Source organism: Eumetopias jubatus, unplaced genomic scaffold, assembly GCF_037043125.1.
Source record: "Eumetopias jubatus isolate StellerSeaLion01/CBP00866 unplaced genomic scaffold, mEumJub1_p1.0 scaffold_3, whole genome shotgun sequence".
Taxonomy (NCBI): domain Eukaryota; kingdom Metazoa; phylum Chordata; class Mammalia; order Carnivora; family Otariidae; genus Eumetopias; species Eumetopias jubatus.
The window spans coordinates 47,764,306-47,789,528 of record NW_028274809.1 but is presented as its reverse complement, the minus strand read 5'-3'; the positions used below and the strand labels follow the sequence as shown (position 1 = coordinate 47,789,528).

General features: G+C 39.7%; 1 pseudogene; it reads left to right on the top strand.

Moving 5' to 3' along the window:
• The first annotated feature begins 512 nt into the window (after positions 1-512).
• Positions 513-21,529, top strand: LOC148164690 (ADP-ribosylation factor-like protein 6-interacting protein 6 pseudogene; annotated as a pseudogene).
• The last annotated feature ends 3,694 nt before the right edge of the window (positions 21,530-25,223 follow it).

Here is a 25,223-nt window from a genome sequence, read left to right as displayed (position 1 = left end):
GCAAATTCACAGTCCTGCCCAACTGCTCGACACAGCCTCTAGTCTATCCCTCCGGAAGTCTGGCCACAGACAGCCAGCTGTTGTGGAACACAGCCTATCTTCCTGGCAGAGAGGCAAGCCAGCAGCCATGCCCAGCTGTTGAACATAGCTTCCAGGGCCACAGAACCAGGAACCCCGAACAGCAGCGGCGCCCCGCCCACAACTGCACTCTGCAACGCTGCCTGGCACTGGACCCTGCCGCACGGCACAATGCAGCCTGTGGCCTCGCCCACACAAAGAGCCCAGCCAGTGACCATGCCCAGTGGCAGAGCACGGTCTGCAGCCACATCCAACAAGGAAGCCAGGACATCACCCGGCCAGGCAACGGAGCACAGCCCCACCCCCATATGCGGGACACAGCTGAAGGCCCCTCTACACCAGGGAGCCGGGCCAGCAACTTCACCCCCTAGAGGAGCAGACGCAACAGCCTACCTGCTCTGGAAGCCTGACCTGTGGTCCTGAACAACTTCGGGATGCAGTTTGAGTCACGGCCAGATCATACAGCACGGCCTGAGACCCCGGTCCGACTGCGAAACCCGACCGGCTGCCGCCTGAACCCAGAATCCTGTGGGTGGCACCATCCAATCAGAATACAGCCTGAGGCTCACGCAACCAGGAGTGACGGCGGCACCCAGCCCGCAAGCCCTGCACAATCGCGCAATGCATTAATGGCACTGCCCTGCTTGGGAACGTAGCCCGCAACCTCACCAGACCAGAGGAGATTGGGGAGGGCAACTAGTGGCCCCAAACTCACCACAGAGTGTGGCCAGCTGCCCTGCCTGAGCAGGGAGCCAACCCAGCAGTCTTACTTGAAGGCAGAGCCCAGCCAGCCTCAGCACAGGCAGGTACCTCACCCAACAAGAAACTCCTATAGCAGCCCCACCTGTCCCCAGAAACTACTAGCTGACTTGTCCAGTACCCCAGACTGAGCTAACTGGTGAAGGCCTTTCCCTGTAAAGTCTGGAAGAGACTGCTTACTCAAGTGCACAGATACCGACTCAAAGATACAAAGATCGGAAAGAATTAAGTAAAGATGATACGACCAAAGGAAACAAAGCTCCAACAACTGACCCTAAAGAAACGGAGATCTATGAAGTTCCTAAAAAATTAAAAATAGAGGGGTGCCTGGCTGGCGCACTCTATAGAACATGCAACCCTTGGTCTTGGGGTTGGTACCCCATGTTGGGGGTAGAGATTACTTTAAAAAAATAAAATCTTTAAAAAAATTAAAAATAGAACTACCATTTGATCCAGTAATCGCACTTCTGAATATATATCTGCAGATAAAATCACTGTCTTGAAGTGATATCTGCACCCATATGTTCATTGCAGCATTATTTACAACAACCAAGACATGGAAACAACCTAAGTGTCCACCAATGGATGAATAGATTAAGAAAATGTATGGAATATTACTCAGCCTTAAAGAAGAAGAAGAAGAAGAAGAAGAAGAAGAGGAAGAAGAGGAAGAAGAAGGAAATCCTGCCATTTGCAACACCATGCATAAAGCTGGAGGACATTATGCTAAGTGAAATAAGCCAGTGACAGAACAAATACTGCATGTTTCCAAATTTATGAGAAAACTAAAATGCTCAGATTAATGGGGCAGAGAGTAGAATAGTGGTTACCAGGGGTTGAGGAAAGGAGAAATGAGAAGGTATTAAAAAGCAGGTTACCAAATGGGCTCTGGGACTAATCCCACTGTGGGCCCTCTGAGAACCATGTAAAACATGCTTCACAATTGTCCCACTCATGTATGGGAAGGTTGAAGCATGTGATCCACTGACTTCTGCCTCCTATCGGCTGAGGCTTTCTCCCACTCTTCCAGGTTGCCACAGTGCATGGCAAGCTTCTAAGGTGCCAAAGAAAACCTTCAGATAGTGAAGCAAAGAAATTCAGGTGCTTAAGATGCAAACTGGTCAGTGTGCCAGAAACTCCCTACCACAGAAGCAGTAGCTCAAAGCTATTGTAACAATATGGGAAGGGACATTAAGAACATCTGTTACAATGTGTGTATTGGGTAACATTTGCTGTTGTAAAAGATAAATCCCCAAATCAGTGGCTTAATACAATAAAATTTATTTCTCCCATAAAATGGAACCAATAGGACAGTAAGGCTGAGGCGGGGCGGAAGAGTAACAAATGTGTTCCTTGTCAGTATAAGGAAACAGCTAACAGACAGGAGAAGAGAGAAGAGCAGATTGTGTGAGAAAAATTTAAGTAAGGCTACATGGCCACACCAAAGCAAAAAGGGGTTTGGGTAATGTGGTCTAACTGTGTGCCCAGCAGGAAAAGAAGAGTGGATGAACAGCTAGTGATCTCTGCCATACACGCCAAGGGAAACAATTAACTCAGCCCAGAATGCTCAGGAAAGTTTTAAAAGCATAGATGGCCCTTAAATGTCGAATGTAAAGGAAGGTGTGATGGTTAATGTTAATGTCAATTTAACTGGCCCAAGGGAGCCCAGATATTTGGTTAAACATTATTCTGGGCCTGTCTGTAAGGGTGTTTGTGGATGAGATTAACATTTCAATCCATAGACTACTTAAAGTAGATTGCTTCCTGCCTGAATAGAACAAAAAAGTGGAGTTACAGAGAATTTGCTTTCTCTGCCTGTCTTTGAGCTGGGACATCAGTTTTCTCCTATTTTGGGACCCGGACTAGAATTTGCACCATTAGTTCTCCAGGTTCTCAGTTCTTTCAACCCAGACTAGAACTATACCCTCAGCTCTCCTGGGTTTCCAGCTTGCTAACTATAGATCCTGGGACTTCTCAGCCTCCATAATCATGTAAGCCAATTCTTACAATAAATCTTACATGTAGACCTTATATTGGTTCTGCTTCTCTGGAGACCCAGACTAATACAGAAGGGTGGAAATTTGTCATTGGATTAAGGATTAAAAGCATTACAGGCAGAGCAAATGTGTAACGGGGAAATAGAAAAGAACCCAGGCAGGTTCAGAGAACTAAAGTAAATTTGACAGGACCCAAAGTGGGTGTGGGTATACAGAAGAATCCGCAAATGCAGAGAGGAATCGGACTTTAAGACTCCTGACGTTATGGGGCGCCTGGGTGGCTCAGTTGGTTAAAGCATCTGCCTTCTGCTCAGGTCATGATCCCAGAGTCCTGGGATCGAGCCCCGCATCGGGCTCCCTGCTCAGGGGGAAGCCTGCTTCTCCCTCTCCCACTCTCCCTGCTTGTGTTCCCTCTCCCTCTCTCTCTCTGTCAATTAAATAAATAAAATCTTTAAAAAAAAAAGACTTCTGACATTACACAAAGAAGGAAATATGGAGCTAGAGAATTTTAAACAAAAGTATAAAGCAATACAAGGGGTTTTATGATACTATTTTGGCAACTGAAAGAAAGATGCTTTCTAAGAGCAAAAGGATTTTCTGCTTAATATAGTTGACCCTTTAACATCTTAGGGGTTAGGTATGCCAACACCCTACATAGTCAAAAACCCGAGTATACCTTTTTTTTTTTTTTTTAGTAGGCTCACTCCCAATAGGCTTGAACTCACGACCCTGAGATCAGTAGTCAAATGCTCTACCCACTGAGCCAGCCAGGCACCCCCAAAATCCATGTATAACTTTTGAATCACCTTACTAATAACATAAACAGTCAACGCATAATGTGTGTTTTATGTATTATATGCTGTATTCTTACAATACACTAAGCTAGAGAAAAGAAACTGTTATTAAGAAAATCATGAGAAAGAGGGGCGCCTGGGTGGCTCAGTCATTAAGCGTCTGCCTTCGGCTCAGGTCATGATCCCAGGGTCCTGGGATCGAGCCCCACATCAGGCTCCCTGCTCAGTGGGAAGCCTGCTTCTCCCTCTCCCACTCCTCCTGCTTGTGTTCCCTCTCTCACTGTCTCTCTGTCTCTCTTTCTCCGTCAATTAAATAAATAAATAAAATCTTTTAAAAAAAAAGAAGAAAATCATAAGGAAGAGAAAATACATATACAGTACTGTACTTTATCTAAAAAAAACCCACACATAAGTGGGTCTGTGTGCTTCAAACCTGTGTTGTTCAAGGGTCAACTGTATTGTTAAATATCAGCTATCTTGAGTTCTGTGACACTTAACAAGAAAGACTATGAATAGTCAAACTGTGCATGGGCTGGAAGTCAGGCAGACCTGAGTTTAACGCTATCTAGCAAGTTATAAGAATCAGATGGTTTGTATGTAAACTTCTAGCACGATGTATGACCAATAGTATGTGCTCAAAGAAAAACTTAGCTCCTTTCTTTCTTCTCTGAACAACAAAGTAAATAGAAAGCATGAATTTGAGAACAAGAGCAAAAAAATGAATTGGTTGAAGCTCTGATGCTGGAGAACTGCTTGATATTGCTAATTAGGATCAGATCCTACTTGTTATTTCATTAATAAACAAACTGATGAATAATTAAAATAAAATGCACGTCTATTATTTACCACCTAGTATGAACATAATAACAGAGAAAAGTAAAAGTACATTCTTACAAATGTAGGAAGTTACATATACCCAAATATATACACACATGCATATGCATATATGCAAATTAGTGCAGGGAAGCGTTCCTTAAGTATTTCAATTACTGATTATTCTCTAGAACTTTCACTCTAGTCTTTTTTTTCAGATTTCAGTCCACATCTCTAAGCTCTTTCCTTATTTTCCTTCAGTTTGAACTATAAAATTATCTTCAACCAAATAACAAATAAAAAAAATATATATATATATTTTTTTGCCATACTGCCATACTACCATATTACAGATTAAAACTTCCAGAGTCATGAAGAAAACCATTAGTACCACTTCCTAATTCTGGGGACTTTTTCTTTTCTTTTCTTTTTAAGATTTTATTTATGTATTTGACAGAGAGAGAGACAGTGAGAGAGGGAAGGGGAACTTTTTCTTTTTTTTCTTTTCTTTTTCTTATGTCACTTAATTAATTTGTCATTTTACATTTGAAAAGTAGATTCTTTCTCTTACTATTTAATGAGTATCCATGCTGGTTAATATGTTTAAGTAAAGACATAGATTCTTTGAGGTCTTGAAGCTCTAGGACAGCTTACAGGACAAGTCTGATGTACAGAATACTCTTGTCTTCTTACAGACAGGCACTGTAAATATATTTTTCCCCTGAGCAACATTAGGTTATATAAACTAAATATGCCAAGGGTTGGCAAATATCACTAAAAACTATAATTTATGGTGGGTAGGGGAGAAAAGGAAGAAATAGAATTGGAAAGAGAAATCCATTCTTTTTTTTTTTTTGAAGATTTTATTTATTTGTCAGAGAGAGAGAGCAAGCACAAGCAGGGGGAGCAGCAGAGGGAGAGGGAGAAGCACGCTCCCGACTGAGCAAGGAGCTGGATGCAGGACTCCATCCCAGGACCCTGGGATCATGACATAAATTGAAGGCAGACGCTTAACTGACGGAGCCACCCAGGCAATCCTAGAGAAATACATTCTAACAAACTTGATTCTCTATTCTCCCTAGCCATCTATTATTTCATTTTAAAAAATAATTTCTCATTATGATCATCTAGAAATTAGCCATACTAAGTGGAAACTAATACATAACTGGTATTTTATACTTACTTTAAATATCAGTAATAGCAAACATACAGACTGAAAAATGTCATTCAAGAATTATTGACAAATATTACTTAATCTTACTGTAATTATATATTTCCTGCCTTGTCTTACCCAAAATCCATAAGAAGAAAATATTAATAATTTCGGTCTCCAAGCCTTCGGACTCAGACCAGAACTACATCTGCCCCCCTGGGTCTCCAGTTTGCTGACTGCAGATCTTGAGACTTCTCAGCCTCCATACTCACCTGAGGCAATTCCTTATAATAAATCTCTTTATGATATATACAGTTAATTAATATGTATACAACTCATCTGTTTCTCTGAAGAATCCTAACCAATACACCGTTCAATTGGTAAATAGTTTCAGCCATGAAAGATGAAAACGTTCTAGAGATATGCTATACAACACTATGCTTATAGTAACAGCAGTGTGCTGTATACTAAAAAAGTTGGTAAGAGGGTAGATTTCATATTATGTGGTTTTTATCATAAGAAAAAGGGTGGAGGGCGCCTGGGTGACTCAGTTGGTTAATCGACTGCCTTTGGCTCAGGTCGTGATCCTGGAGTCCCCGGATCGAGTCCCGCATTGGGCTCCCTGCTCAGCAGGGAGTCTGCTTCTCCCTCTGACCCTCCCCCCCTCATGCTTTCTCTCTCATTCTCTCTCTCTCAAATAAATAAATAAAATCTTTAAAAAAAAGAAAAAAAAAGAAAAAGGGTGGAGGAGGATTTCCTTTGTTGAGGACAATATATTTTGAACGGCAGAGTCACTGAAAGAAGTACACAGACTTCTTTCTCGCTTGGATATAGAAGTTCTGATGTTTCTAAAGTCTCTCATTATTTGCCAGTATTTAAACTAAATTGTATTTAACAGTTTGTGCATTTCATCACTAGAAAGTAAGGAGCTTTGAATAGGCATTAAGATGTTTTAAGGTTGAATTTTTTAAATGGATATCAACTACTGAATTATAGAATGTGTTTTTATAAGCAGGCAACTACCATTCCCTCTTAAGTTGTCAGTGGCAGATCCCATGTAAATATCATGAGAGTTGCAGTTTTAATATTTAAAGTCATCACCAGAATCACAAACACATCACAAGCCATTACACTTGTGAAACCTTGAAAGTGTAACCTGAGAGTCTTTCCAGCCTGAAATGAATTAGAAGAAATGAAGTAAATTACAAATATGTCCCCAGCCTGAGGTTAGAAAGCTCATGAATTACTATACCAAAAGAGACCCCAAGCCCTAAATATCATTGTAAACCTCATATACTTTGTTGTTATGCATAGAACTATTTATAGTATCAAAATAATATGGTATTTGGGATTTTCCCTGTAATTCCAGTACTCGTAATAGTTATAGTTTGCTTCTCAAACTACCCTTGAGAAAAAAAAAAAACATTAACATGATCATAATGAAGTCACTGGAGGACTACTGTTGCTTAGGAACATCACAGAATTCTAGCATGGACTGAGGATTTATTATCATACGAGCCATCGAAATCAGCAATTGGGTGCTTTTCCTTTGATTAGATGCTATATATCAATGTGGCATCTCTAACACTTCCCAGTTAAGTTGATGAATGAAATCAATTTTATATTACATTACTCATTGTCTGTTGTTTAATTTGGAAATAAAATTGAACCCTTATAAATCTGAAAATACGAACTATAGAAATGTAAACACAACATAACAAGTGGTTTTACTGTTGTAAATATTTTTAGTATTTTCTAAGTTTTACTCATTTTCATGTTTTTAGTTCTCCGTCTCACCTTTCCTCTTTATCAAAGAAAACACAGAATTGATACATTTTTCAAAGGCTATTGATGCATAAATGCTTACTCAAAGGGCCATTTCTGATTACTAACATATTATGAGCCATGGGGATTTATGTTTACAACTGCTGAAATAAATGGCTCAGGTTTCAGGTTTTCATGAAAAAGACAAGCCTCCAAACTCAGAATTTTATTATATATAGCACTAACTTTTAAAATGACATCTTAATGTGGAAGATAGAAAAACCATTTCAACGATCTGCTTTGTCAGCTAATCTTTACAATTGTGTGCCAAATCATTTTTCTCAGATTAGCTCTATGAATTAGGCAGTTTGGGAAAAATACAGCTCATCCTCTGTTCCATTTATTTATTATTTTTTAAAGATTTTTTTAATTTATTTGATAGAGAGAGACACAGCAAGAGAGGGAACAAGCAGGTGGGGAGTGGGAGAGGGAGAAGCAGGCTTCCCACTGAGCAGAGAGCCCGATGCGGGGCTCCATCCCAGGACCCTGGGATCATGACCTGAGCCGAAGGCAGATGCTTAACAACTGAGCCACCCAGGCGCCCCACTTTGTTCCATTTAAAACCTATCCATTGGTGTAGAACATAGATTGTGTCACTAGAGTCTAACTGATTGCTTCTACCTTCTCTTTTGTATTTTATGTATCATTATTAAGATAAAGGAATGATAGAAAAATGCAGGGAGTGGAGAACTGTTGGGTATATAACAAAGTCAAATTTTGAGAAAACAAAGGGAAATTAATGTTTCCTATTTGAGTTCAAATACCAGATTAATTATTAGAATAAGATAAAGAACAATTTGCCACAATGCTTGGAAATTTGTTTATGAGGGCATATCAAATACAACTCTAGGTGCAAGCCTAAAAATAATGGTTTTCTCATAGTTAAAAAGTTTTCTTTTTTTTAAGATTTTATGTATTTATCTGACAGAGAGAGAGACACAATGAGAGAGAGAGAACAAGCAGGGGGAGAGGGAAAGGGAGAAGCAGGCTTCCCGCAGAGCATGGAGCCCGATGCAGGGCTCGATCCCAGGACCCTGGGATCATGACCTGAGCTGAAGGCAGATGCTTAACGACTCAGCAACCCAGGTGCCCCAGAAAGTTTTCTAATAATCAAGAAACTATATCAGATCATTTTAACACAAAATGATTCATTCTTTTTTTCATATTTTTTATTTAAATTAAATTAACATATAATGTATTATTGGTTTCAGAGGTCTCAGAGGTCAGTGATTCATCAGTCTTATACAATATCCAGTGCTCATTATATCACATGCCCTCCTTTTTTTTTAAAGATTTATTTATTTATTTATTTGAGAGAGAGAATGAGATAGAGAGAGAGAACATGAGAGGGGGGAGGGTCAGAAGGAGAAGCAGACTCCCCGCCGAGCAGGGAGCCCAATGCGGAACTCGATCCCGGGACTCCAGGATCATGACCTGAGCTGAAGGCAGTCGCTTAACCAACTGAGCCACCCAGGCGCCCTATATCACATGCCCCCTTAATGCCCATCACCCAGCTACCCTATCCCCCCACCCCTCTCCCCTCCAGCAACCCTCATCACTCTTATCTAGGAGAATCTCATTTCATAAACAGCTCTTTCACTCATTTGATCAGCAGTCAACAAATATTTATGAAACTCCTTACTGTGTGCTACTCACTATACGAGATGCAAATAATGAAGCTGGGAACAATACAGACAAAATCCCTGCCCTCTTAGAGTTTTTTTTTAGTAAGAAAGATGCCTGAAACTAATATTACACTGTATGTTAACTGACTGGAATTTAAATAAAAAAGACTTAAAAAAAAAAGAAACACAGGCAAAAAGTAAACGGATAAATAACAATCTCAGGTAGTGATAAGTTTTTCAAAGAAAAATAAAACAGAAATAGAATGCAGAATTATGTTTAAAAGCTTTTAGTTTTAGGGTTAACAAGAAAGGCTTTCTAAAAAGATGGACATTTAAGCAGAGACCTGAATGAAGTAAGGAAGTAAGCCTCAGGAATATCTCAGGGAAACACATTCCGGGGAGTGGGAGCAGAAAGTGCAAAGGCCCTGGGGTGGGAGTGTGCCTGACATTTTCAAAAATAGGAAGGAGATTAATATGGCTAGTATATATACAGTCAAGAGAAAGAGTAGCAAACAGTACAGATCAAAGAGGTAGCCAAGAGAACATAACATAAATTCTATCAATTACAAGAATTATAATTTAAGTATTGGGGTAAGGGAACACTGGGGAAGAAACTGTTGCAGATGAAGAATTTCTGTTGGAAGCATATCTATTTAAGATTCACATGGAGATTTTGAAAAAGACAGTTTGATAAATGAGTCTAGAACTCATGGGAAAGACTAGATAAAAATATGAGTCAGTCCATTGATGGAAATCAAAGTCATTGGACTGGATAAGATGACCTAGCAAATGGGTGTAACTTGAGAAGGAATGAGGGGCAATAGAGAAGTTAAGAAAAGGAAATAAAAGCAAGGTAAGTGAGAAGATACAGCCAGTGATGTGTGGGTTAAAACCAACCAAGAACAGTATCCTAAGTCAAAAGAAGAGAGGGTTCAAGCTTTATATGGGGACTAGTTGTTGCCAAATGATGCTAATAAAGTCAGGTAAAATGAGAATTATGATTTGGCCATCAACTTGGGCAATTTGAAAGTTATTAATGACCTTTACAAGAGTGACTATAGGGGAAGAGAGAAGATGAAAGTCCTATTGGAGTGTGTTCAGGAGAAAGTTGAGGTAAAGAAGTAGAAAGAGGGAATAGAGATGGCCCTTCTTGAAAGGACTAAGAATAATGGAGATAATAAATGGGTTAAGATAAAGAAGATAAGAAAACTAAGACTGGTACCTGGAGGGGAATGTGAGGTCAGGGAGGGTTCTTTTAAAGACGGCAATGTGTTGGTCATTGGTGGTAAAGGTCCAGCAGGGAAAAGGCAATTGTTAATAAAGAAGCCAAAGGATTAATTGTAGAGACAAAATTTTTTAACGGGGTGGGATCCAGTATACTTGTGGAAGTGTTGTCACAAATAAAAGCAGAGAGAGTGGGCCCATTGCAACAAGTGGTGGGCAGGGTATGTGGTTACAGATACAGGCAGGCCCTAAATTTGCTGGTATAACTTTATACTTATTTTCTGAGTGCTAGTGTATTTATTAATACTTGTCTGTAGCTAATCAGTCAAGTCTGCCCATTTAGTTCCATGCAAATCAACCTGAGGGTATGGGCTCTATTTAACCCTCTATAGTCTATTAATTATTTCTGTTCTGAGGCTATAAACTACATCTAAGACAGATGCCCTTCTGCAAAGGCAAACCAGAGCTCTCATGATGGAACCCTGTAAAAGAAGTAAATGGGTTTGTGAGAATCTGTCACTGTCAATCTCCATATACCTCCATCTTTGGATAATGATAGCATGTTTTTTGTAGGCTCAAACACAGCCACTCCCCAAATCAGAGAAAGTCTTGTTTAGTCAACACTATGTTAGAAGTTTCTTCCCCAAGGGTGCTTGGGTGGCTCAGTCAGTTAAGCGTCTGCCTTCAGCTCAGGTCATGATCCCAGGGTTCTGGGATCGAGTCCCTCATTGGGCTCCCTGCTCGGTGAGGAGTCTGCTTTTCCCTCTCCCTCTGCCTGCCACTCCCCCTGCTTGTGTGCTCTCTCTCTCATGCTCTGTCTCAAATAAATAAATAAAATATTTATAAAAAAAGAAGTTTCTTCCCCAGTAATAAATGAGGTTTAGAAATAGGTCAGTGGTCCCTCTCCATACTCAGACTGACGTGCAGGAGATAGGAGGAGAAAGCAGAGTAAGGAGCAGCAGAGAGGTGTGGAAAGGAAGGATTTCAATCCCTGGTTATTAAAGTAAGCATCAAACAACAACCTCACTATCTGCTCTTCAGACCAGGCCTCTGATTCTCCATGCCTGAAATAGTTGAGTCCTGATCCCTCTGGCCAGGTAACAGAGGACATGGACCTCCTACCTAGTTCCTTCCACCCCCTTGGCCAGGCACTATCGTCCTGATCCACACTATGAAATTACACAAGAGGAAACAGTTGTCTAGAAACATTAATCCTGTCTGATTTCCACATTGAATATCAATCCTGACCTACAATAATCAAAATTTTTTCTTCCTTCCTGCCTCAGGCAGCCCCTCTGCCTTCAATCATTTGAACTCCTAGCTCCTTCCAGAGGGTGCTACCCTATCCATCCTGGTTTATTCCTTTCTTCCTCATAGCCATGCACTCCTAGTCTCCTATCTTTATTCTTCTAAATCTTTAGATCTTTATTCCTTTCTAAACTCATTCCTTGTTTCTTATGCCCAGTTTGTCTCAGACTATGACAATCATTTCTGTTGAAAATAAATAGGTCAATGTCTTTGATGATTAGTTCTCTACCTACCTTACTTAGAACAGTTCATTCACTGTTTTTCTTTCTGCCGTACTGAGTAACTCATGAGTTGCCTAAACCTGTCATGTTATTTCATAATCCTTTGCCTCTTCAAAAGACTCCCTCTCTCCCTAGTATGGCATCCCCTAATCTCTTCATACATCTGTTACAGGATTACAGGGTTCTTGTCTCACGGAGTCAAAGAATGAATCTTGTGTACACAAAAGGGTGAAATGAAGTGAAAGTTTATTAAGTGAAGGCGAGAGCAGAAAGGAAAGGAGAAGCTCTCTAGAGTGAGAGGGTCCCAAGTGGGTTGCCACTAAGGGCTTTTAGTGGCAGTCTTTTATTGGGAACTGACTGGGAAGCTTGTGGCCGTGAAATTCTTGTGCCAACTTGGTTTGAGCATGGACTATTGATAACACCCTTAATGACTTAATTCCTTGAGGTTTAGCCATTTTCTATGATTATACTGTAGCCACCAGAGAAAAATATTCCCAACCATCCGAGACCAGGTGGTCTGCTTCCTTATCTCTTATTCACTTTGGCTTAGGCTTCCGCCTGCCAGGAATAGTTTCAGAGCCCAGCCAGCAGTCCCCTGCCTATGCCTTAACCCTTTCCTTACTCATATCTAAATAAAACTCAAGTCTTACCTCTTCTAGGACCCCATCTCTGAATATCCAGACCTATGGTTCTCAAACTTGGCTGCACATTAGAATCACTTGGAAGCTCTAAAAATAAAACTGGGGCCTGGGACCCACCCTCAGAGATTCTGATTTAATTGGTTGGGGATGTCACCTGGGCATAGGGATTTTTTAGCACCTCCCCAGGTGATTCTAATGTGCAGCTGAAGTTGAGAATTCCCACCCCAGATGACATGAATGCCCTCCCGCTGAAACTCCATATCACTTTACACATCATTATCAGAACTTCTCCCCTTGTACTTTTAGTTGTCTGTGGACCATATTTTATTAGACTTTGCATCCCCAGTGCCTGTCCCAAAAAACAGAAGAATCGGGGCACCTGGGTAGCTCAGTCGTTAAGCATCTGCCTTTGGCCCAGGTCATGATCCCAGAGTCCTGGGATTGAGCCCCTCATTGGGCTCCCTGCTCCATGGGAAGCCTGCTTCTCCCTCTCCCACTCCCCCTGCTTGTGTTCTCTCTCTCTCGCTGTATCTCTTTCTGTCAAATAAAATCATTAACAAAAAAAAAAGAAGAATGTTCAATACACAGGTTTTGAGCAAATGAAGGAATGACATTATTTCATGTTTGTATATGGATGTTATTACTTTTTAATGAGGTAAGAAAACCTAAAGTATCTTGGGGGGAAAAATCACATAAATGGAGAATAGAGGAAAGAGTACATCTGGAAGTGGTTGCCTGATGTGCGAGCCATGTTGGGAAAACTTAGATTGATTCCTTAGCTACACCGAAAAACAAACAAACAAACAAACAGCAGGTCTTTTAAAAAAGTAACAAAATGAAATAACTGACAATCACACTTTTTCCTCAGTGTCCTAAAAGTGTCAACAGAAATGAACCTCTAGAACTGCTCTGGTACCTGATGTTTCATAACTCTGATGATTAGATAACATGTCAGCACTTTTATTTTTTTCATTTTTTTTTAAGTAAGCTCTGAACCCAATGTGGGGCTTTAACTCACAACCCAAAATCAAGAGTTGTGTGTTCTACCCACTGAGCCAGCCAGGTGCCCCGATATGTCAGTACTTATAAACTAACCTACCCATTTGATCCCAAATCATAAAGTTGTTTTTAAGTTGGAGGAATCTAATGCCCTTTATATTACTGAGGCATCTGGATTCTCCTCACTTTATTATCGATACTCTATCTTCTTATTTGAAGGTCAGCATAAGAAGATAAAGGGGGGGGACAAGTACAGTAAAATAAGCGTGAAAATAAATCCTGGGAAGCACTAGGAGACTAGATGTAATGCCAAACATAGTTTTATTGGAACATGCTCCAATTATGATATGTCTAATCTTGGGTAAATATTAGCTATAAATTCAATGATCAGATTATTAGGTAATATAAGCCCATTTTGCAAAACAAGTGAACAAAACATGAATTTTAGGTTCCTGCTTAGGTATATGTTATGATAATATTTACTTTTTCTTAAATTTGTAATGATAATTGCAATAAAAATCAAAGCATTTGGAACACATTATTTTCAAATTAAAGGGAAAGAAAACATTTTTAAGAAAAGTTGTCCCTGTCATTGAAGATACAAGCTCCAAAGCTGATAGTAAGAATTCAACAGAATTCTATCAGTTTTCAGAGGATCTGGAATTGAAACTGTTGAATCCTAAGATGTCTATGATTCCTGACTTAGGTATAGACATGTTACAAAATAAGCTATGCTGGACCCAATGCTATTTACAGAAGGGAAGTATGTTACCGTTCTGAAACTAAAGAACAAAGTAGATAATTTTTATCCATTTAGGGGGAAGTTGATTTGTTTTGCCCTTTTCTGTTTTGATGTAATCAGCTATTATTTTTGTTACTGCTGCTATTTCTTTGGCCTTTGAAAGCAGTAGATGAGCACAAGTATCTGAGTTTGTATTATTGTAGCTGATGCTCTGGTAGGCAATTTCCACATTCCACTCATAACTCAGGAGAGGGAAATTGTCTTGCCTAATAATAAATCCTTAGAATGAATGCTTGAAACCACAGACAACAAATGAATATTTACAAGAACTATTCAGGTAGTATAAAGGAAGGAAGCCAGCCATTAAGACAACAGGAAATGCTGGGAGCTAAAGAGAATTGCAAATGTCACGTTCCTTGTAAAGGCATTCTGATTATCATCATCATCATCATGCTGGCCACCATTTGGCCCCTACTTTAAATTCAATATTTTACATAATGGTTTTCCCTAAAATAAAGAATTTTAACAATAAAATTTGTCAAGAAATCACACACAATAAACTTTCATTTATAGATACTCCTTAGTCTTAAACCAACTACATCCATTAGCAAAATTGCATGGCTGAAATAACTTGGTACAAAATTACACAAAAGATTTTTCTTCTTGCAACATATTTTCTTAGATTTACCTGTTACTTAATAGAGTTTGCAACTAGGAGGAAAGAATAAAGAAAATGCAAATATAGACATGAATATTTACTTAGTACCTAATATTTCTAGAATCTATACCAGGATTATTTCCTATATTCGTTCATTTAATCCTCGCAGTAGATTATAACCCAAGCACACTTGATGGAACTGAAAATAAAGATATTAAGGGACTTACTCAAGATCACAGTAATACACAACAGAGTTAGGACTGGAACTCTTGCTTTTCTGTCTTAATTCAGTCTCTTTCCACAGTATCATTAAAAAAAAAAAAACAACCTTATCCTTAATAAACCATTATCATGGGGGCGCCTGGTTGGCTCAGTCGCTAAGTGTCTGCCTTTGGCTCAGGTCATGATCTCAGGGTCCTAGGATCGAGCCCCACATCCGGCTTCCTGCTCCACGGGGAATTTGCTTCTCCCTCTCCCACTCCCCCTGCTTGTGTTCCCTATCTCGCTGTGTCTCTCTGTCAAATAAATAAATAAAATCTTTTAAAATAAATAAATAAATAAAATAAACCATTATCATGATGACATTAATGTTTATTGAAAAAGGTATATAGGTGTATTTTGAACTTCATTGTCCAAAATAGTCTTCACTGAGATTGCTGTACTTGGTAATTTCTCTGTGGAAACACTAAACAGTGAATTTTTTCACAATGTATCAGTAAAGTCTATCTTTCAACTGCATTGACATAAAGCAAACCAACTTTTATTAAAAAAACTAAAATAATTTTGCTGATGGAAATATCATAATTATGCTTTCTTGTAGAAAATAGCTAAGAGTAACATTTGGCATCACAGAACACTCTGTCATGTGAAATTTGTCTTAAAATGTTATTCTGGACAAGAGGTGTTTGTCATTCTCCTCCAAATATCAAACATAGAAATAATTCTCAAATCAATTAAATGCTGCTAACTTAAAAAAATAATGCAGTACATTGCCAATTCAGAATCAGATCTCAACATCATCAGAATTATGCCTGAAAGCATCTGGACAACACAAATTTCAATGTGGCCAAAAGCCTATTAATACTTTTGTTGTAGGATTGCCTGACCTCAATCATTCAGTTAGATTTGTGTGTAACTACTGAGAGGTGCCTCTAGAATATGAGATCTATTTCACACTTGAAAACGAATGTTTTTTAAAATATGTTTCATCATGGGGCGCCTGGGTGGCTCAGTTGGTTAAGCGACTGCCTTCGGCTCAGGTCATGATCCTGGAGTCCCGGGATCGAGTCCCACATCGGGCTCCCTGCTCAGCAGGGAGTCTGCTTCTCCCTCTGTCCCTCTTCCCTCTCGTGCTCTCTATCTCTCGTTCTCTCTCTCTCTCTCTCAAATAAATAAATAAAATCTTTAAAAAAAAATATGTTTCATCATTTCTCTCTTTGGTTCAGTCCGAGAGGTATTTCGAAGTGGGAATTTATAAGCATTTAGAGAGAGAATATATATATGTTTATATAATTGTTAAATGCAGGTGGAAAATGATCTCCACATATCCTCAAATAGATGATACATGCATGTTAGGAAAACAAGAGAAAAGAGTGAACACTTTAGCACTTGTTTCCTAGGTTCTCACCACTACTGTCATCAAGGAGAAATGTTTAAGTATTTAAAATACAGGCATTAAGGCAAACATACACATTTTAAAAACCTAGAATGACACCTTCACCCTGCCCTTTGCTGAAGGAAGTTGGCCTTTGTATCAATCAAATTTTTAGCACAGAGATATGATGGAAAGAGCAGCATCGAAAAATCAGAGCAGCATGTACTTTCCCGCATAAACACTCCTTTTATTGGTATGATACTTAAAAATGAAACTCTTCCCCATGTCCTCTGTTCTCTGGGGTTAACCAGCTTTGTGCAATGACAGCAGCCAATCCTCCTGCTGTCTGAAGTCCAGACAGTAGCCAACCCTGCACCTTTCTCCCTTGCTAGAAGTTACAGCGGCAATTACTAGGCATGTGCGAATAAGCCAGTGCAAAGAAGACTCACTGCTAATGTGAGCATCAATCCCTGTCTTTGTGCAAGAACTATAAAACCGACTCACACAAAGTAACACATTGGCATCTCCATGATAAATATGTGGGATCCAGGCTCCAGGATGGCTCCCCAGTGAACCTCATCCCTAGAATTCTCACCCCTGTGTATTCCCCTGTCACAATGGATAGGACTGGACCATGATATCAATAGAATGCTGTAGAAACCACAAAGTGCAACTTCTGAGCCCTGGTCACAAAGCCTTCTTTCTCTTGGATCCCTCACTCTGGGAAAGGTGGTCACCATGCATTGGGGAAACTCTAATAGTCCCATGGAGATGTCTTTAGGGTAAGGAACTAAATAAAGCCTCCTGCCAATTTCCAGCACCAATTTATCAGCCATGTGAGTGGACCATCTAGGGAGAGGATCCTCCAGCCCTAGTCAAGCCTTCAAATGACTGCAACCCTGGCTGGCATGTAACTGCAACCTCATAAAGAAAAACCCAAGCCAGAACCAACCAGCTAAACTGCTTTCGAATTCCTGCCCCATAGAAAGTGTGTGAGATAATAAATGTTTGTTGTCATTTTAAGCCACCATATTTAGAGCTAATTGTTTGTGCAGCAATAAGTAACTAATAACAAAGTGTTATAGATTCTTAGGTCACAGCCAAAACAGCAGAACTTTAGCCTCTGATTTTTCTCTATTGGCCGCACTGTGGGAATTAACCATCATTTGACAGTGAGTAGACAGAACAGAAAGGTACGTTTATGAAGTCTCTATTGGATATGGTATTGTTGTTGTACAAAATATTTTGTCTATTTTTTTTAAGCAATAAATCCCTTTGCAATTAGGGACAAGTAGTTTGCACTGTTACTTTGACTCTGAGGAGTTGAGGGCAGGCCACCCCAAGATGGGCCTCTTTGGCATGAAGATTATTCTGAGCTGAAGGCAATGGAGAACCTACCACTTCAAGAGAAACTTTTGCCCCTTAAGTACATAGAAGAATCTAAATTAGAGGTCTTTCCCAGAATGAGAGTTATTAGCCTAAATCAATTTTATTTGAGTGACCCATCTGTATGGCAGGGCAAGCATCTAATTACCAAACATCTGCTTTTCTGCTTATTGTCCTGTGAATTGCATTCCTTTCTTCTGAAGTCTCAGACCCCTACCCCCTTTTCCTTAGTTCAGGGTGACATATATACTTCATTTTGCCTAACTATCTTTAGAATTGCCACGTCTGCGTTGATTCCCCACATAGGCTATTAAATTTAATTTTCTCCTGGGGCGCCTGGGTGGCTCAGTCATTAAGCGTCTGCCTTCGGCCCAGGTCCTGATCCCAGGGTCCTGGGATCGAGGCCCGCATCGGGCTCCCTGCTTGGCGGGAAGCCTGCTTCTCCCTCTCCTACTCCCCCTGCTTGTGTTCCCTCTCTTGCTGTGTCTCTCTCTGTCAAATAAATAAATAAATACCTTTAAAAAATTTTAATTTTCTCCTGATAATCTGTCTCATGTCGATTTGATTCTCAGTCCAGCTAGAAGGACCCTTGAAGGCGACAGAAATTCTTGGTCCCTTTCAACTTTTTGTACACCGATGACTAAAATCTATTCCACATGGATTGGGAATGGAGTAGTGCGCAGGAGAAGAAAAATTTCGGTTTAAAGATTTTACTTACCAAATGTTCTGCACTTATAAATAATCTTTTTCCTACAGATAATCCCTACCTATTCTAGATTGAAGGCTTTAAAAATAGTTTTTAACATTTTAGTTACCAAGTTTATCTCAGATAAATACATGAATTGGCATAGATAATCCTGATGTTGAAAAGTAACTGAAATATTTTCGGAACTACTGAAACTGATAGGTTAAGGTAGCAAATGTTTGATCATGCTACCCTTAAGAAACTCTGGCTAACTTGATTTATGAGCCTGTTTTGCAGAAGTGGTACTGACCACCGACGAGACTAGCTAAAACTGGAGTAGACCAGGAGGAATTCTTGCAGTTGTGCAGAAGGGATAAGGGTGAAGGAAAGTAGCCTCTATGAGGACACACCCTGAGATCCTCCTGTCCATTCCTCAAGTTGGCAGGCCATTCATTTTTTATACATAGGAGGGATGTACAAGCGTGTCACTAGGTGGCGCCTGCAAGAAGCAGTGATACCTTCCCTTCCCCTTACCTCACCTTTTCCCAACCACCAATCACCTACATCCATCCTCAAGATACCTCCCCCACCCTGTAAATTCCTATAAATTCTCAGCTTTCTCTTTCCTTAGGGAGGCGGATTTGAAAATTTTTTTCCCATCTCCTTGCTTGGTGCCCTGCATTAAAACCCTTTTTCTCTGCCACAGAAACTGGTGACAGTGTTCAGGTTTTGCTGCACATCGGACAACAGGATGCTTGGTCAGTAACACTATCATGGGTGGGTCACTTTTGAGCATCCAGGAGCCCCAGCTTGCATAAATCTGTGTAAACCCTTATTTCACTAGTTTATTTTTTCAATAAAATAATTGAGAATGTAACTTAGAAGGACACCCAGTGGCTGAGTCAATTAAGCAGCTGGCTCTTGATTTTGGCTCAGGTCATGGTCTCAGAGTCCTGGTATCCAGCCCGGGGTGGGCTCCCTGCTCAGCAGAGGTCTGCTTGAGGATTCTCTCTCCCTCCTCCTGCTTGCCCACGTGCGCTCTCTCTCTCTCAAATGAATAAATAAATCTTACAAAAAAAAAAAAAAGAGGGGTGCCTGGGTGGCCCAGTTGGTTAAGTGTGGGACTCTTGGTTTTGGCCTCAGGTCATGATCTCAGGATCCTGGGATCCAGGCCTACACTGGGCTTCCCGCTGAGCTTGGAGTTTGCTTGAGATTCTTTCTCTCTCTCCCTCTGCCCCTCCTGCTCTTGCTCTCTCTCTCTCAAATAAATAAATAAATCTTTTTTAAAAAATGTAATTTAGAACTTCTACAGCATATTTTTACAAAAGTCTGAAACCATTTTCTTTCTTCTACCTCTCCCCTAAATGTCCCTTAAGCTACCGTCTGATTTCTCTCCTGCCATTCTCCTTTATCTCACTCCTCAACCTACTGTACCATGGTTTGTACCAATCATGCTGTAGATACTATTCTAAAAAGTTACCAAAATCTTCTAACTCCCAGGTCCAACAGTCTCTCTTCGTATGCCCTTCTGTAAGCAGAAAGAGTTAGGGGTCCCCAGAAGAAGAAAGATGAGACATATCTGTACTTCTGAAACAAATAATGCAATATATGTTAAGAAAAAAAAAAGAAGAAGAAGATAGGGGAAGAATGAAGGGGAGTAAGTCGGAGGGGGAGACGAACCATGAGAGACTCTGGACTCTGAGAAACAAACTGAGGGTTCTAGAGGGGAGGGGGTGGGGGGATGGGTTAGCCTGGTGATGGGTATTAAAGAGGGCACGTTCTGCATGGAGCACTGGGTGTTATGCACAAACAATGAATCATGGAACACTACATCAAGAACTAATGATGTAATGTATGGTGATTAACATAACAATAAAAAATTATAAAAAAAAAAAGTCATTTTAGGCTCCCGGACATCTTGGGATCTATGCTACTTTCCCAAAGCACATTTCTTGGAGAACTTCCTGGGATATGTTGAAATTGCAAAAGAACTGACCTCGGTAGATAATGATTTTAAGGAAACAAACAAAAACAACAACAGCAAAAATTTAAGAACAAACAGCCACTGTCAGGTCAGGAGATAGCCTAATCCTATCAGGGATAATAAATCAGGGGTAAAACTCCATTGCTGGTTCAAAAGTAGAGATTGGACTAACGTTCTTGAGTTATCTTTGCCAGCTCTAAACACCTTTGGGCACCCACATACTGGACCAACTAAGCCAAAGAATTAAAGATGCTGGCTTTTGCCAGCCCTGGTGACTTCGACCTGGACTCGGTCACTTTAAGGCGACTTTTGCCCCTCTTCCCCCCCGTTTCATGGGGAGCAGGAGGTGCCTAGCTGTCCTGTGAAGATGCCTCCGCACTGCTGTCCCATTTGCTCCATTGGCCGCATTCTCTGCCTTCACTCAGGGGGGCAGTTGGGGTGAGCGTGAAGTGGATGACGACGACGGATGTGACCAAGCGACCCCCAGCCGACGGGCGGAGTCCTCAGCCAGGGTGTCCTCAGAGCCTAGGAAGGGCTCGTTACTCCAGCGGGACAGGGACGCGTCTCCGGTTCTGCTCGACCAGCACAGTGGCATTTTCTGGGTGGTTGCGGGTGGCCAAGTCCAGGAGGTGGCCTGTCCATGGCCTCTCAATGTCCTGTCCCTGCTGCTCGCCATCCTCCTCCTCACCTTCCTCCTCGACATCGCCCACCTGATCGTAAAAGAGTTAACATGCTGAGAATTTGGAAGAATAAAGATGACATAGATACTGGGATGCTAGGATTCTGGGCTCCACTTGCAGTGTCTCTATCTGCAGGATTCTCTTGCTGTCGATTTTCTTGGAAAGTGACTTATTTTGACTCTTTTGAGCCAGGAATATTTCCTCCTACTTCTCTTTCACCTGTCAGATTCAAGAAACTGACCAGACATTCTTTCCACATGGGCTATATAGCATGGCAATTTTGAATGACATTTTAGTTGCTCTTAACTGGAGCACAGTGCCTCATGGAAACCCACACCGAAGCAAAAATTTTGGCAAAACTTAGTCATGATTGCTCTGTAATCAGAGGGAAGAACATCATTTGCCTATTCAGAAGACCAAGAAACCTGCGGTTCATTGTGTGGTTCAGATATGTGTCATATCATTGTCATTACGGAGGACTTTCTGTTTGGTTTTTGTTTTGTTTTGTTTTGGAGGATCTTTTTAGCATCATTCTAGAGCTTAAGCATGGAGAATATCTGAATATTAAGTTTCAAATAATTCCTTAAAAGTGTAAGATATTTACCTCATCTTTTTACTTTTGTGTGTGTTGTCCTTATAAGTTATAGAAAACATTTTAATGGAAATCAAACACAAAAACTTGAATACAGGGCAATGCCTACCTTTCCATATGTAATACTACATTTTTGCTAATAAATATTAGTAGTACTATTCAACTGCAATAGAAATACTTACTTATTCATTATATTAGGAAAGCAAACAATGCACATTACTTTGACATTTTATAGAAGCTACTTTTAAATCAGAATAGTTTTCAATAATTATAAAAATCAATAGAAGGTGCATCGTATATTTTTATTTTATTTTATTTTTTTAAGTAGGATCGATGCCCAGCATGGAGCCCAATGTGGGGCCTGAACCCACAACCCTGAGATCAAGACCTGAGCTGAGATCAAGAGTCAGACTGCTTAACTGACTGAGCCACCCAGTCACCCCGATGTGCATTTATATTTTTTAATGGGGTATAATTCCTTATGTGGTTTCTTTTTACATATTTTCCTACTATATATTGAATTTGTATGTTTTTAAAATGGCTACATCTAGACAATGTAAATGTTTATTTTTTAACTGGTGCAAACTTAATGCCTACCATTTTAAATAAGTATCCTGTCTTTTACAAAAAGCAAAAAAAAAAAAAAAAACCAAAGACAAAAACAAAAACACACACACTGACTTGAGTTTAAAATTAAGTACACCTATTTTAGTAAAAGAAGATTTAAAAAAAAGTAGACTATTTAAGCAATTAAAATACTGAGAAATGTGAAGTTGTTCATTAATTGTGTTTCCAGAGTTGCAAGTATTTTTCTTGGTGTATATATGTATATATGGTTACTCCAACAGAACTGATATTATTTTGTTTTTAATCAACATAGATCTGAAATTTTTATATTTAGAAATGCTTGAACTACTCTGTTTTTAATCTCAAAATTTTAGTTCCCAAAATAGAAACGGTATTTTGATATAGTGTATATATGTATACTTTTTTAATATATAGTTTCATAATTTTCCTATTTAAATATTCTTCTATAATTGTGGTGTTAGTTTTCTTTTTCATAGTAACCAAGCTTAATTATTCCCACTTCCTTTCTATATACCTGTTTAGAAAGTCGCTTCAACTTTAAGAAGATGGACCATTTAAAATGCTGTTTTCCCTGGCCGTGGAAAAACTTATATTAGGAAAGCATTGTGTAGCTAAACTCCTAATTCAGGCTAAATGGGAAATGAGTATGTACAGCACTTATTACTGTTACCTGCTAAGTGTTGTTACTGAATAAATGATTTAATGATATTTCTAAAAAAAAAAAAAAAGATGACTTTTGCCCCAATGCCATGCTGAATTCCCCACTCTGCAAACTCCTTCATGAATATCATGCACCATTAGCTTTAAACTTCCCCAGTTTTATTGTTCAGGGAGACGCTGCTTTAGGAAACATCCCTGGTGTTCTTTACTTATTGCAGGTAAAACCTTTCCTTTTCCTCTTCTTTGGCTTGCCTATGTCTTTTGGCTTGCCATCCACCAAGTGGTGAACCCAGTTTCAGGTAACATTTGATTTAACTCTCTGAAGTACGTTGTGATATTGTTGGGTGCTCCTCTACTAAATTTCATGACATCAGTCTTTATTCACTACTTCTCTTGGATGACTTTCCATCTCTTTTGCTGACACCTTCTGCTAACCTCTCAAATACCTGTTTTCTTAAGATGTCAATTCTCAGCTTTCTTCTCTTTTTTATATTACAACTTCTCCCAGGGCAACACGATTTTCTCCCTGATTTTGATTAAGACCGATATCAATACGATTTTCAAACCTCTATCGTCAGCCCAAACTTTTAAGCCTCAGAACTGTTTCCTCTAGGCCACTAAAATCCCCACCCAAATGCCTTGCAAACAAAATCTAATTCAGTATGATCACGACTTTCCCCCCAACCTGCTCCTCTTCTGCATGTCCTCTTCAGTTGGTAGTATCACTCTCCATTCCGTCTCATTCTGTCATCTCCCCTCCCACACTGACTTGAGAGTTAGTCTCAAGGTCCAGTTCACTCTGTTTTCAAACTGTCTCTTAAGCTTCCCTCATTTCCTTGTCATTTCTTGTCCCACCATCTTCCCTATATTATTGAAATCTTCTCTGATCTATCCTACTTTCAGCGTTACTTAAGAAAAATATAAATTGTTCCTGTTACTCTCCTTTTAAAAATCTCTACTAATTGTTGGGGCACCTGGGTGGCTTATCCAGTTAAGCATCCGACTCTTAATTTCAGCTCAGGTCAAGATCTCAGAGTCTTGAGACCCAGCCCTGCCTCAAGCTCCATGCTCAGCGGAGAGTCTGCCTGAGGTTCTCTCCTTCTTCCTCTGCCCCTCCCCTTGCTTTCTTTCTCTCTCTCAAATAAATAAATAAATAATCTTTTTAAAAAAAAATCTCTAATGATTGTCAAAAGCCTATAAGATATAATTCAAAAATCTTCACTTACAAAACTCATTGCCACTTACTCACAGCTTAGCTTTTCAGAGCCATCCCCCAACACTCCCCAAAACATTCCTGAAAATCACTCATGCCAAACTATTTCCTCTTTTCCAAACACACCTTGCATTCCACACCTTTTACCTTTGTTTACTTTTTTCCTCTGTCCCAAACCTTCTGTGCCACATCTCTCTCCCTGGAAAGATCACTTTTTTAAAAATATTTAAGATAAACATTGTCTCTTTTCTGGAGTCTTCACACATGCTTTCCCTGGTAATTACTTGTTCACTCATCTGTCTTCCCTCAGTACATTAACTATACAGTAGTGGAGTATTAAAATATAATGTATTACATTGTGTTGTAATTCACTGGGTGTGTTTTTACTTCCTAGGGAAAGGAGTCTTGCCCTAGTCATCTTTTATTCCCCAGCACTGCAGCATGCTAAATCAGGAATTTAATCTAGATTTACTAAATAAATTCACTAACAAATTAATGAAAGTTTGAATGTACTACCTTTCCTCTCTCTCATTTTTTTCCCCTCAACATTGTATTGGCCATAAGCTCCTATTTATTTTACTTTCAAGTTGTCTCCTCAACCCATTCTTCCTTCTTTCCTCCATTTTCATTGCTTTGGTAGAACACCTACATGCAAAGGGACATAAAACTGTTTAATCAAATGATGTAAAAAGAGGCTTCCAAATTGTTGTAATACTATATGGGAGTTAAGGCAGGGAAGAAAAGGGTTAATGCCTTAACACTGACACTTGGATTGGATTCCATATTTGACTGTCAAAGCTAAATGAACATAAAATGATCATTGGAGTTGCAAGATAATATTTTTCTGGCCCATAAAAGTTCTGGATTATCTAATTACTGAATATGCAATTATAATTCATGTTGAGTTATTCTAATATATTTAAGTTTTGTCATTTCTCTTAGTTGACTTCACTACCATCTCTTCAAGAACCATCAAATGACATCTTTTTGACCATACTTCAAGTC